Source organism: Ambystoma mexicanum, chromosome 7p (assembly GCF_040938575.1).
Source record: "Ambystoma mexicanum isolate Mex_15411 chromosome 7p, UKY_AmexF1_1, whole genome shotgun sequence".
In the NCBI taxonomy this organism is placed as follows: Eukaryota; Metazoa; Chordata; class Amphibia; order Caudata; family Ambystomatidae; genus Ambystoma; species Ambystoma mexicanum.
Genome location: NC_090939.1, coordinates 828,061,512 through 828,073,910, shown reverse-complemented (window position 1 = coordinate 828,073,910; position 12,399 = coordinate 828,061,512).

Sequence of the window (12,399 nt, the reverse complement as noted above, 5' to 3'; positions counted from 1 at the left end):
TGACCTCACAAAGCCACTACAACCCCATTCCAGGCCATGCAGGGAAAGTGTTACATACTAGTGTGCAGGTTGGTTGTAAACCTTCAATGTTCCAAAGGTACTTTCACAATTTATCATTTGTTTCCTTTTTTTTGCATGACATCCGATGTGCAGCCTTTCAAAGGGGGTATGGTGCGGTTTTTGTTGGGGTGCATGGGGACAAACCGTACTACTTGGTAAACATGCCATTTGAGATGGCATGGCCAGGCCCATAATGGGATGCAAGGGTGCCAAGCAATTTGCCACTAAACTTATTGGCCAGACTGCTTGCCTCATTGGATGGCTTCATGGGGCTGTCATGTATGGCTGCATCTGTGCATTTGCACATGCTGCTTTTGGCCAAGAAGCAATGCCAAGAAACTATCCACAGGACTGAGTGTTCCAACATGCATTTGGTCTCGTTGGGCAGCAGTGGGAACAAGGTTGTATGACATTATGATCTTGCGACTGCCGACTTTCCCAGACGCCTACATTGGTCTGTACATGTTCCACCGCTGGACAACCTGGCCAAGGATGTGATTTATGTTTTTCTTGAAGCTAAAGGTGATTTGCCTGGACACACTTGCACGTATCGGTCAATGGGGCAGTCCTGAGTAGGGTGCACTACAAAAGTAGGAGCAAAGTAGTGTAGAAGCGTGCTGGATGATCAAGAAGCCTATCTCAAAGAGAATGTGCCACAAACGTTCATGGGTGCAGTGGCTACAAAATGGCTGCATGATGGTCGATTGATTATGCATTTGAGGGTGGGGTGGTGAGGATTTATTAAATGTGGCTCCAAATCAGCCTGTAAACCAGGTGCCGGGACCACTTATTTGTAAGTGCAACAATTGGTTCGGGGGCGGGGGGAGGTCGTGCAGGGGCTGGGGCGGGGGGGGGGGGGAGATTGGTAACCTGCAATGGAATGTAGTCATCACCCCTATATGGAGCTTCAATAGGGTGGCCACCTTGGAAGTGGAATGTTGACAAATACATGGAGCACTGCTCAGTGTTCTGGTTGTCCCACGGGTGATTTTAGGGGGTGGGGGCATTTGTGAGGGGGCAGTCACCATATGGAGTGGTTTGCAGGCAAACCTCCCTCTCCGACCCCGCTGAAGCAACGTGAGATGCTGGCGGCAACAAAACACTCCATTTGTATTCCAGAAATGGACTGTAGCAACCCCTAATTGTATTCAAAAAAGCATCTTTGCAATACTGAGTGGCTCTTGTGGCACCTGCTGCTTGTTAGCACAACTCTATAAAATGGGGCTACAGCCTATGCCAACAAGTCACCCTTAAGTAAACTCGGTGCCTGGAATGATTACATGGGTTTAGATAGACCTCGTATGACCAATACCTATCCACTTATAACTTGTTATGGGATGGCTTTGGCTCCAGTATTGCAGGGATGAGTAGTGGCTTATCTGGCCCACGCTAATGATACGGTAAAGGTGAAAGAGGCACGACCTAACCAGTATAACCCCTTAAGGAAGGTTATGTAATCGGGAGGGATGTGAGCTGATGGGTGCAACAAACAGTATGATCCGAAAATAAGGCAAAGCTCTAAAACCATAGCGTTTGGTGCTTTGAAGGCTTGCTTTGTCTAAAGAACCACCCCTGTGAGTGATAGACTGTTCATAAGAAAAGGGCACTATGGGTTGATATGCAGGGGTGAAGTCGGTAATGTCAATGTTCAAGGATATGTGGAAGGAGGCTCGAGTCACTAGGCTTTTTGAAGGCAGCCTGGCCTGCCTTCAAATACCTTATCTTGGCTGAACAGTGAGTGAGATTTTCAGAGTTGCGCTGGGTGCTGGGGGGTGGGGGGAGGCTGACGGAACTGAGTCCAATGACGCATGCTGTTGGGCAGCCTTGATGGCTTGTGGGTTGCAGATGCTAGTGACTGCTGTGGTGCAGTGGAAAGTGGGCTCTGCTGGCTGAACATGGTGGTGTGGGTATTGCAACAGCTTGGAGCTTGAGAAAGTATGAGCCTTGGTGACTGGTTTCGTGTGACACTTGGGGAGATGTGGTGGTTGAGGTTTGAGAGGACTTTGGTGGTTGCAACAGTTTGGGTGGCACATTAAGGTGCCCAAAGGGAGTGCAGGTGGTGCTTCCTTGGTTGCTGTGTGATCCAGTCCAGGGACTAGGTGCAGCCTCCATGCTGCACTTCCATAACCGAAAGGTGTCTAGCACTACGAACAGGATACTCGTTGTAGTGTATACCCAGCAGAGCCCACTGTTCACTGCGGATGATTAAGAGCAGAGCTCTGGCTTTACCTCTATGGAATAAACCGCAAGTTAGTTTTATGAACGCAGAAATGCGTGGGCTTTTCCAGAGCAAGCCTGCTGCAACGTGGTTTAAGCTGCCTTGCAGTGTTACTTGCCTTTTGACATTCCTACAGAGATTTGTCGGTGAATGGGAGGTAGGAGAGCACTAGCAGTAACCAAAATGGTACTTCTCTTGTCTTCATCTGGCCACTCTAATTATTCCCTCATATCTATCAGTGCTGCATTTGAAGCACTGGTTCCCAGGGGACCTACCAAGGACGGTTTCTGCACCCTGGGAAGGTGTGATCCTTCTACCAGAAGGATTAAAGGTAGCTTCTTGGTAAGTCGCAACATGGCATTTGTGTAGTCACCACGACCAGATCACAAAGTCAAATCCCTGTCCTACTTTAAATGCTGAACAAGATAACATTGCTATATGACATAGCTGTGGCTTTGTGTGCCCCCAGTAGCCAACCCAGGCGTATATATTGCATCAGGCTGATTAGGGTTCACAGGCTTGGCATGAGGAGTGTGGCGGAAAGGCATCACTGCCTTTTGGGAAATGCACGTGACCTTTAGCATGCCCAGCTGCTCTAAATGGCTCGCACCAATGCTCATGATGTGATAACCAGAGGTCAAAAGCCAAATAACCCTCTATCTGGTATTTGCCATAGAAGAGTCAATACAGAGTGATTGTCGTATGCCAAATGCAAGGTAACCCAGTTTTAATTGCAATATAAACTGGCAAGGGGGGAGGGGAAGCAAGATTACAGCCAAGCTCTCACTCACATCTTAACAGGAAACTGCAGCTTTTATAGGCATACTAATCGCTCCTGGCCATTGACTCCCTCTACAAGCTACATATAATTCTATATGTCCACAAGTAGAGATTGGACAAATCTTACTTAAGATCCCACCCGTAAACATCACATAAAATGTGCTGCCACATCATGCTTAAATTAGGCTCTAAATTACTTCCTCAGTGAAGACGTGCTCATAGGTTAGCATGCAGTCACACACTCCATGAACTGGCTGCATGACCTGTTTTATGTAGATGGGAAGTTTGTTGCCATCTACAAGAAGGCAGCCCATATTGTCCCCACCATGATGTCTCAGACCTATTTCGCAACTTCGCCATCCTGGTCTTGACACATTTATGAATAACTATTAGGAATCATTCTGCTTTCACCACGTGTGCAGTAATTACTTGTCTTTTTAGTCTCATCGCGTTTCTCTGTATGCCTAGCTGATCACATAATCTATGAACTACTTATGAATTTCCTAGGATGTTTAGTACGTCCCATAGACTTGAAATTGTCTGCCTTGTTATCATAATTTAATTTACCTCGACAGCTGGATGCACATAATGGTATCTTGATTAGCTATGTAACCCTCTCCTACAAAGCATTGGGTTTTCACATTCCCACCTTACCGGGTGCATTTGAAGTACCTGAATGCAATGAAATTCACTCGGATCCTAAAATCTTTCCCTGCCTAAAAGATGCCTGACAAAATAAGGTGTACTGGTCCTATCCTTTATAAACAAAACCGTTGCATGGTTTCTTTTAAACAATGAGTGTAATGTAAACAAACATCAGGCACATGTGTTAAGGGGTTTGTATGGTGCGTGGCAAGTCTGTGAGGAACGGGAACAAGCCAGCAGGACCATAGTTCCACTACCTCTCTCGTATACCTAGACCACTAGATCTGGATTATGGCTAAAGCTGGAATGTCTTTGAGCCTGAATGGGCACAGCTAACCTGCTGGTGTTTCTGGGATGGCTTGTACCGTTAGTGGTTTTTTTTCTTTCTTAGCTGATGGGGCTGGTCTGTGGGTGATTTGGGTTCATTACAATGTCTGTGGCGATGCACAACTCATCGGGTGCTCCAGGTAAATGTCCCTAGCTGGGTGGACATGAGTGCTAGGAAAATGAGTTGGCGCCAATGCAAAAAAATACCTGAGCACTCCTAGGGATAAACCCAAATAGAATTCAACAATACTTCCTTCAGGTATATAAGAATGTATGTCCAAACAAGGTATTGTTACATTAGCATCTTGTGATTTAGCCTTTGACAGTATGTAGTCTCTGCAGAAATTAATGTTTTTTGGCTGCCAAGTGTGTGATTGACATTCCTGCTAGCACTACACGTTTCGAGATTTAGCTTGTCCCTTCATCAGGTGTATCTATGGTCTACCTTCATTCTTGCTACTTAGAAACTCATTACGTACAGGTACTGAAAATGATCACTGAGGTGCAATGATCTGCTGGGTGTGTAATCTTATGAAAGCCATTAAAGAGTGTGAAGAGTGTCTGAGGAATGCCCCCTCTCATCCCCATGCGCATGACAGCCCGAAGAGTCAATGCACAAAGCCGCTCATTGCTCTGTAGAGGAGCAGCTGAATGCCTCTACTAGAAGTCCTGCCTATATGTTGGAAACCAGAAATTGCGACATGTGCAACACCAGTAATGATACCTATACCACAAAGTCTTTAAAATGAGGCTTCCATTAAGGAAGCCCTATGTGAAGTATCCCCGAATGACGGGTGATCTCTTGAGAAAAGCACCTGAAGATGGGAGGAGGATCTGGTGACATCAAGAAGAACAAGAACGATGCACTGAAATGTTTAACAGAAAAGGGGATATAGAATCTGATTGTGAAATAAAGAATTGAGAAGACTTTCTTGTGCAGAATGAAGATTGCATATGTGTGAAGAACTCTGAAGATAATGAAAGCTGTCCTAAAACTGTACAGACACTAATGCAAGTAATTTATTCATAAGGCTGGCTATAGGTAGTATATAGACTGCAGACTGTGCTGCCCACATATGTATATAGATTTCTGAACATTCAATGACATTTTAGTAAGCAAGTCTTCATGAAGGAAGATGCAGTTGAAGCTATGTGTGTTGCAGCAAAGACAAGGCTTGAATTTGAATCAAGATCAGAACGCTCTGGCTTGCTGTTAAAGACTAGAAGTAGCCAAGAATTGGTTATCAGCGTGCGAAGAACAGTACACGTGAGAAGCCAAGGCATCACTTGTTAAAATTCCAAAGAAGCAACCTCATGAGTGCCAAGTTTCCTCATTAAAGACAAATAAATTCTATAACATGAGTAAATTACTGGTCTCTGATCATGTGAGCTGAGGATGAAAATGGATGAAGAGCATGGTGCATCGGACTAGCAAGTGCTCATACTCCATATATTCCCAGAGATGAGGAGCTATTGCAAGTTCAAAGACAATGTGAATGACAGATGGCATGAGTGATTAGAGATGGCAGGCTAATTGGGTGAGAAGATGAGGTCAAGTCCACCCACCAGTATGTGGGGTACCAGCTTACGTGCTGCTAGAGCATTGAATGTTCCAGAACGGTACAAGTGTGCCAACCAATTAGAGGGCCGTAGAAAGAAGAGCCCTATAGTTTGAAAAGGCAATGGGGTGTCATGTATCTAATGTTGAGGGTGAACTGCACAAGGGGGCGGGGGGGCATAAATTGTCCATCTGACTATAGAGACCCAATCGCAACCCAATCCCCTACAGAAACCCATAGGGTTCTTAATTTGCCACGTAGTATGTCACTTATGACAAACTTTTAGTATAAAAATGTTTTTAATGAAAAGCTTCGAGATTATGCTTTGCGACATCCGTTGATGTCTGTTGTACTTCCTGTTTTAGATTTTGTTAAAACGTTATTTGCTGACTTCCTGAATCAGTCTTTTTGCATAGTTTGAGAAGTGTTTCTCTGTCCCATCCATAGTATGACATGTTACCTTGAGTAAAAGGGCTTATTGGGTCATGTGGTAGCATGATGGATGGTTCCAAAGACCCATTGACCTAGTAACCTCTAGTGCTTCGGATGATCTAGTGCCCTTCTCCATCTAGCTTGAATATTGTGAGCTTTCCTGTGGAGAGCGGCTTATATAGAATTTCTTGCAAGGAAATCGATACAGGTGGGATGGGCCCCTCTCACGAAATCCCTCCTGGTTTCTCAGGTGCTGAGCGGATGGAAAGCAAGTGGTTGATTGGATTGGGGAGTTGATACCGAAGGCCTGGAGCTAAAAAAAAGCAAATGGTCAGACTAAGCGGAATGGCACATTAAGGAAATGGGATTGTGGTAAAGTTTTTAAAAGTAATGGGGGGATTTAGAAAATAGTGGATCAACAGTAATGAGTGACATTCTTTGTGTATATAGATAAGATAGGCCTATGAGTACTGGTTCAGGAGCATTACAGAAGTCGTTAAACACTTCTATTGAAGTAAACTATGTGACGCAGAGGATAGATCCCTGTAGGATAATAACTTAAACACCTATCAGGTATATTTAGGGGCAGAAATAAGGAATAGAGTGCTGAGGATTAATCTGAAGAGTCGTCCTGTCTGTATGTTTTGAGGTGTGGAAGAGTGACTATTATGTAGAGTTGAAAAAGTCAAGGAGATATTGTCTATCTAGAAAAGTTGGTGATACAGACTTATAGCTAGGCTGAGGATATTGAGTATTTACAGGCTATGAGCATTGGATTGTTGGAGCGTGCTCATATTTGTTGTTAATGTATTTCTTGTAAAAGCATCGGTAAGCAGTCAATTGAGATTTGTCACAATGGAAGATGTTACTCCTTTGATGCATTTGTGCAAAACATTACCAAAACATATTCCCAAACTCAAACTGTATAGTGCTGAATGGGTGAAAGGCACGGCAGATGAGATGTTCATGCCATGGGCACAAGGGGATCTTTGGCAAAGGCGGCATTGCAACGCATGGCCACATACTTGCATGCTGTGTACACAGGAAAGAAATTGGAGAAGAGGTTAGCTATTTTAGAGTTTTGGAAGATGTACCGAGAAAAGGGGGGGAACCACCACCTGAGGATTGGATGCTTAATCCATGCAAGGAGGAAGGTGTTGTCTTCTGCTCCCCTTGCCTCGCCGAAGATGGAGTCAGTACAGAAGGTGAAGGATTGTATCCATTGAAAGAATTGAAAGTGGTGACTGGGTATAGTAATCAGATATACAAACTGTTTGCTTATAACAGTGACAATAGTCTAGAGGAGACTAAGAGGAAAGAGACCTTTAAGGCCTTCCAAAATGGAGGAAAAAAGTGAGCAATCAAATATATCAATAGAGAACGAGACATTAAGAGATGGAAAGGAGAAAAGGATAAAGGTAACGCTCAGAACGAACGGATGGGAGGACAGGTATTGCTTAAACTAGATGTGGGCAGAGCATCAAAAGTGAAGCAAAAGGAATATCAAGATGAGCAAGATAAAGACATGGAATGAGGAAAGAGATTACAAAGAGCAAAAAAGGAAAAACTGACAGAACAGCTGCAGCAGAGGAAAGAAAAAAGGGAAGTATGACAAGGGCAATAGAAGAACGGGATAGACAGGACAGAAGGAAGAGGAGGAAGTGCAGAAATTAAGAGATAAAAGGATGCAGAGATGAAAAGGGGAAGAGAGGAGAGGGGAGGAAAAGAAATGAGAAGGAAACAGGAAATAATTAGATGGGAAGCAAGGAGGCAGAGGGAGGAAAACTAAGAATTAGAATGAAAACGGAGACAGCGAGAACGCCAGATTAATCACATTCAGAGTGAATTAATGGAGCCAAGTCCAGTGATGCATGGAGCGATATAGAGGAGTTCCTTCTGTTACAGCGAGCAACGTCGGGGCCATCTAAGGTTATATTAGATGAGGAGGATTTATATATATATGGAGCATTGGAGAAAGGATACTATCAGGATTTAAGAGCGAGTGGCAAACAGGAAGCTTGGGGAAGGGTGATCGATACCTGGCCTTCCAATCATGAAGCAAAGAAAGAGACCCATTTAGTCTTGAGCATAGAGCTTTGTCCTTAGGCTGACTTTGGATAAAGGTAAGAGAGGAGAGCTATACTAGCTGGGGGCTAGATATGTCTGACGGAGGGGAAACCTTCCGTGAGGAAGAGGTGCATGTAGCCCTGAGGGATGTCTGCAGACGGACAAGAGAGTAAGATGGTCTGATTTAGAACAACTTAAGGATAGGATGCCAGATCCTATTGCATGCCAGAGCACTCTAAAGGGCGATCATATAGTGAAAGGGGAATATTGCCACCTTTTGTAAATCGGTAAAGTCTCTGCCAGGAAGAAGGCGATCAGGAACTATTGTGCCTACCATGGATAGACAAACTATGGGAGCGAATTGCGGAATAGGGTTTATGCAGTTTCCTCTATTGGAGAAGGGCGGGGTGAGACCACAGTATATTCCATGGCCATAGATGGACACTGATAATTTAAGCTGCAAACTCCCCAGCTTAATGGTGGGTGCGGGAAAATGGATTTATGAGTTGGAGAAAATGACCAGAAGAAGCACTTTAGCAATAGGGGATGTCAAGGGTATTTTAGCAGGTATTTTTTGGGCAAGAGCAGGTGACCTTTGGACGAGCAGGTTATTCAAGTGTCATGGCACAAAACACTGCATTATGGAGCACCATTTCATAACTGTAGGGCAGATGTCTGTAGAGCCATTGGAGTACAATATCGTGATGGATCAGATATGTGTGCAATTATGACGCAGAAGATAAAGATCCACTTGTTTACATTAAAGAATGCTGGTCAATGTAAATGAATGAGTAATGGAGTAAAACAGTGGCAGTATTTTACCACATTTTGTGTCTGGCACTGCTGGAGCCAGTGCAAAGGCAACTCTAGTAGTTGGTGGGGATGGAAGCAACACCATGGGCTGAGATACAGTTGACTATAGTGCATCACTGTTGACTGTACGAGAGAGGAATAAAAAGAGACGCTAGAAAAATGGAGGAAGCCAAGCTGGTCCAGAACAAGTTGTCAAAATACACCATAGAAGGAGCGGTGTTGGCAAGTGGAGAAGGGCTAGAGGTACAGCAAGTGGTCAATACACTGCAGGTGAATAATAATAATTAATATATTTATTTGTATATGGTTAAAAAAACTACAAAATTACAAAGATTACTAAACAATTTCATAGGTTAATGCAATAAAACTTAATACAAATTTTCGCATCTCAAATTTGACAAATGATAAACAATTTTCACCGAATTTAGGAAAAAATACAAAATCACATCTAAAATTCAAAATATTTCATTAAAAAGTTACGCTAAAAACAAGTTAAAGATCAACAAAAGCTACAATATTCAATGAATATCCTCCTAATACTTCAATTCATATGAATGTGGCAGCCTATTTGTCACAAGGTCATGAAACTACAAGAGGAAATTTCCATTTAACTAACAATTACCTATATGGCGGGGACTAAAAAAGGCCACACTCTATCTTAAGAAATCTCACAATCGCAAATTGTATTGAGGTCTTTTTATCAAATAACATACATTTCCACACCTGATCCAAATCCACCTTTGCTACATCGGGGACAAAGAGTGAAAAATAATGAACTCCTTATTCTCAGGGCCGAACACTCTAAAACCAAATGTCTCAATGTTACTTTGCTTCTGGAACCTGCCAAATCTACATAATATACATGGTGCCGGAGATGTTGCTCTCACGGCCAATATTTCCCCAGTAAGTAAAACCTTATATCTGAACCTCATATATAATTTCTCCACTCTGTTAGGAAATACATATAGATAGGGTTCCATATTGCCCATGTATTTGTAATAAGACACCATGTGATGATACAACCTATATTGAGACAATTTCTGAGTAGTAGCAGACTAATCATTATTTTGCAGTAGCTGTTTCAATTTTTTGCCATTAAAAATGAGTGTAGTCAATGATGCTCCAACAGAGCTCAGCATAGTCTTGCAAATTTTCTATAAATTCATCAGCAATGTCGATTTGGGGGTGCCTCTTTTCAACAAATTGGACAATTCATTATACAAATTTTCAGTTTGAGAGATCAAATTGCGAAATAACAATAAACATTTCCACTCCACTATACTCTTGAGGGATTGTAAACCAAATTCATATCGGATAGCGACTAGAGGGACACATTTTGGCAAGCAAAAAATCGTATCTCTGAGAATCTGCACCTCCAATTTGTGCACGTCCAATTTACCCATAATAAATTGAATTTCGCTAGATAGAGGATTTTTGGAATGGTTTTTAGTTTATAAAAACTCAGATAAGGAGTATAGGAGAATCCACCAAATTTGCAGTCCACTATTTGCTTTTGTGTTGTACATGTTTTTCCTTTTGACATAAAATGATTCTGCACTTGGACCGTATTTATTTTGGCACTCACAAAGAATCCTAAATAAATCATTGAGTTTTTAGTTCCCAATTTGATCTTATTCAGAAACAAACTATCCTAGAGACTTTTCTTTTCCCACTGTATGCGATTTTGAGGGATTTACTGCTAAACCATTATGTGACATGTAAGTACCAAATGCTGTTAACAAGTGCTGGAGCCCCACTGGGGACATGTCAAACAGTAAAAAGTCATCCGCATAAACACATTTTTTTCCTTCCACCTTAGGTTGAATAAGGGAGGCATTCGATAATGTTGGACCAATGTCTGCTGTATACAGATTATACATTGTTGGAGCTAAGATGCACCCTTGTCTGAGGCCATTAAAGTACTTTATTGGTATAGATAACAGGCCTTCATTATTTAGTCTAATTTGTATCATTGAACCCTCATGAAAGTATCGATGTGCAAAAGGTCGTGAGATAGGCCCAATGAATACAATTTCTTCCACAGAATAGAACAATTCCCCAAGTCAAAAGCAATGGAGAGATCCATACTCGCTAGATAGACTGGATTTGCCACCTTTTTCCATCCCAATTCTTGCAATATGGAAATCAAAAGCCCTCCTGCCGTAGTGCCAACACCCTTTCTAAAGCCAAATTGGAAGGGTAATCAAATCAGATTGTTGGTAGCCCATTGCTCAATCTGTTGGAGAACAAGACTTGCATATATTTTCGAATCAAGAGTCCATTAATGCAATAGGACGGTAATTTGAAGGCAGGGAGCGATCCCCCTTCTTATAAATGGGGATTATGTAACTCATATTCCATGAACTAGGGATGGTCTTGGTGCTGTTAACATCTTGGAATAGAAGGAATAAAACCTTTGACCACTGTTCAGGGTTGCCCTTAAAAAGAACATTAGACAGCCCATTTGGCCCAGCCGCTCTAGAGGAGCTGGCCTTAATGATTCTCTCTGATTGACTCAATTGAAAAATTGCATTTCCACTGCGTGACTACACTCAAAAATGGTTTCTCCAACTTCTCACTTCTTGTGTACAATTTTTGTAATGTCCCTCACACGTCTTTTGCCCAATAGGGTTAAGATTCGGTTCTACTTCAAGTTTCGATTCTCTGTTTATGAGTAGCCAAAATTGTCTTATTGAATGGGTTTTCAGCGCTACATTTCCTCATTATCCATTTGAAACATCTTGTGTTTATAACTTTTAAGCCAATTATTATGGGTTTGTTTCAGATGTTTGGCCCCCTCACTCCTGAAAATTCTGATATTTTCAATAATTTGAGTTGCCTTAAAGCTCTACGTAAAAAAAAAAAGGGCCTTACTAGCTCGCACAGTAATCATAATGATGTAGGTGCTTGTTAATGACCTGTTTTTTTCCAAATTGTCTTTACAGAACTTTCAATCAAGTTTTTGACATATGAGCCAAAATGCTCATGAGAGAACCTGACTTTCCTTTCTTCAAAAGTAGAATCCTCATGATCTTTACAGAAGAGATTATTGCACAATTGAACGTTACCCGGATGCCAAGTGAACCTATTATTTCCCCTATTCAGTATCAAATCACTGGGCATATGCTAACACCTTAAGACTTTTAAAACACAAATACAGCGCAAGCATCCTGTGATCGCTCATCTGCGTAGGACACTGTGAAGTTCTCTACCAGATTAAAAATTTCGGCGGAGGCAAAGATAAAATCAATTGCTGAAACTCTGCCTCCTAGTGACCAGGTGATGTATGGCTCCTCTGGTTGCAAGAATTAATGTACTAATTTGAGACCCCAAGTCTTACACAGCATATTCCAGCCCAATAGATCACACTTTTTGTATGACATACTCAACGATTGATTTTCCAGATTCCCTGCCATCTCCCTCATAACATTCATGGGAGCAACATATGTGATCCCTTTGTTCGCCGTTATGTCGTTCATATTAGTATTCAAGCCCCCC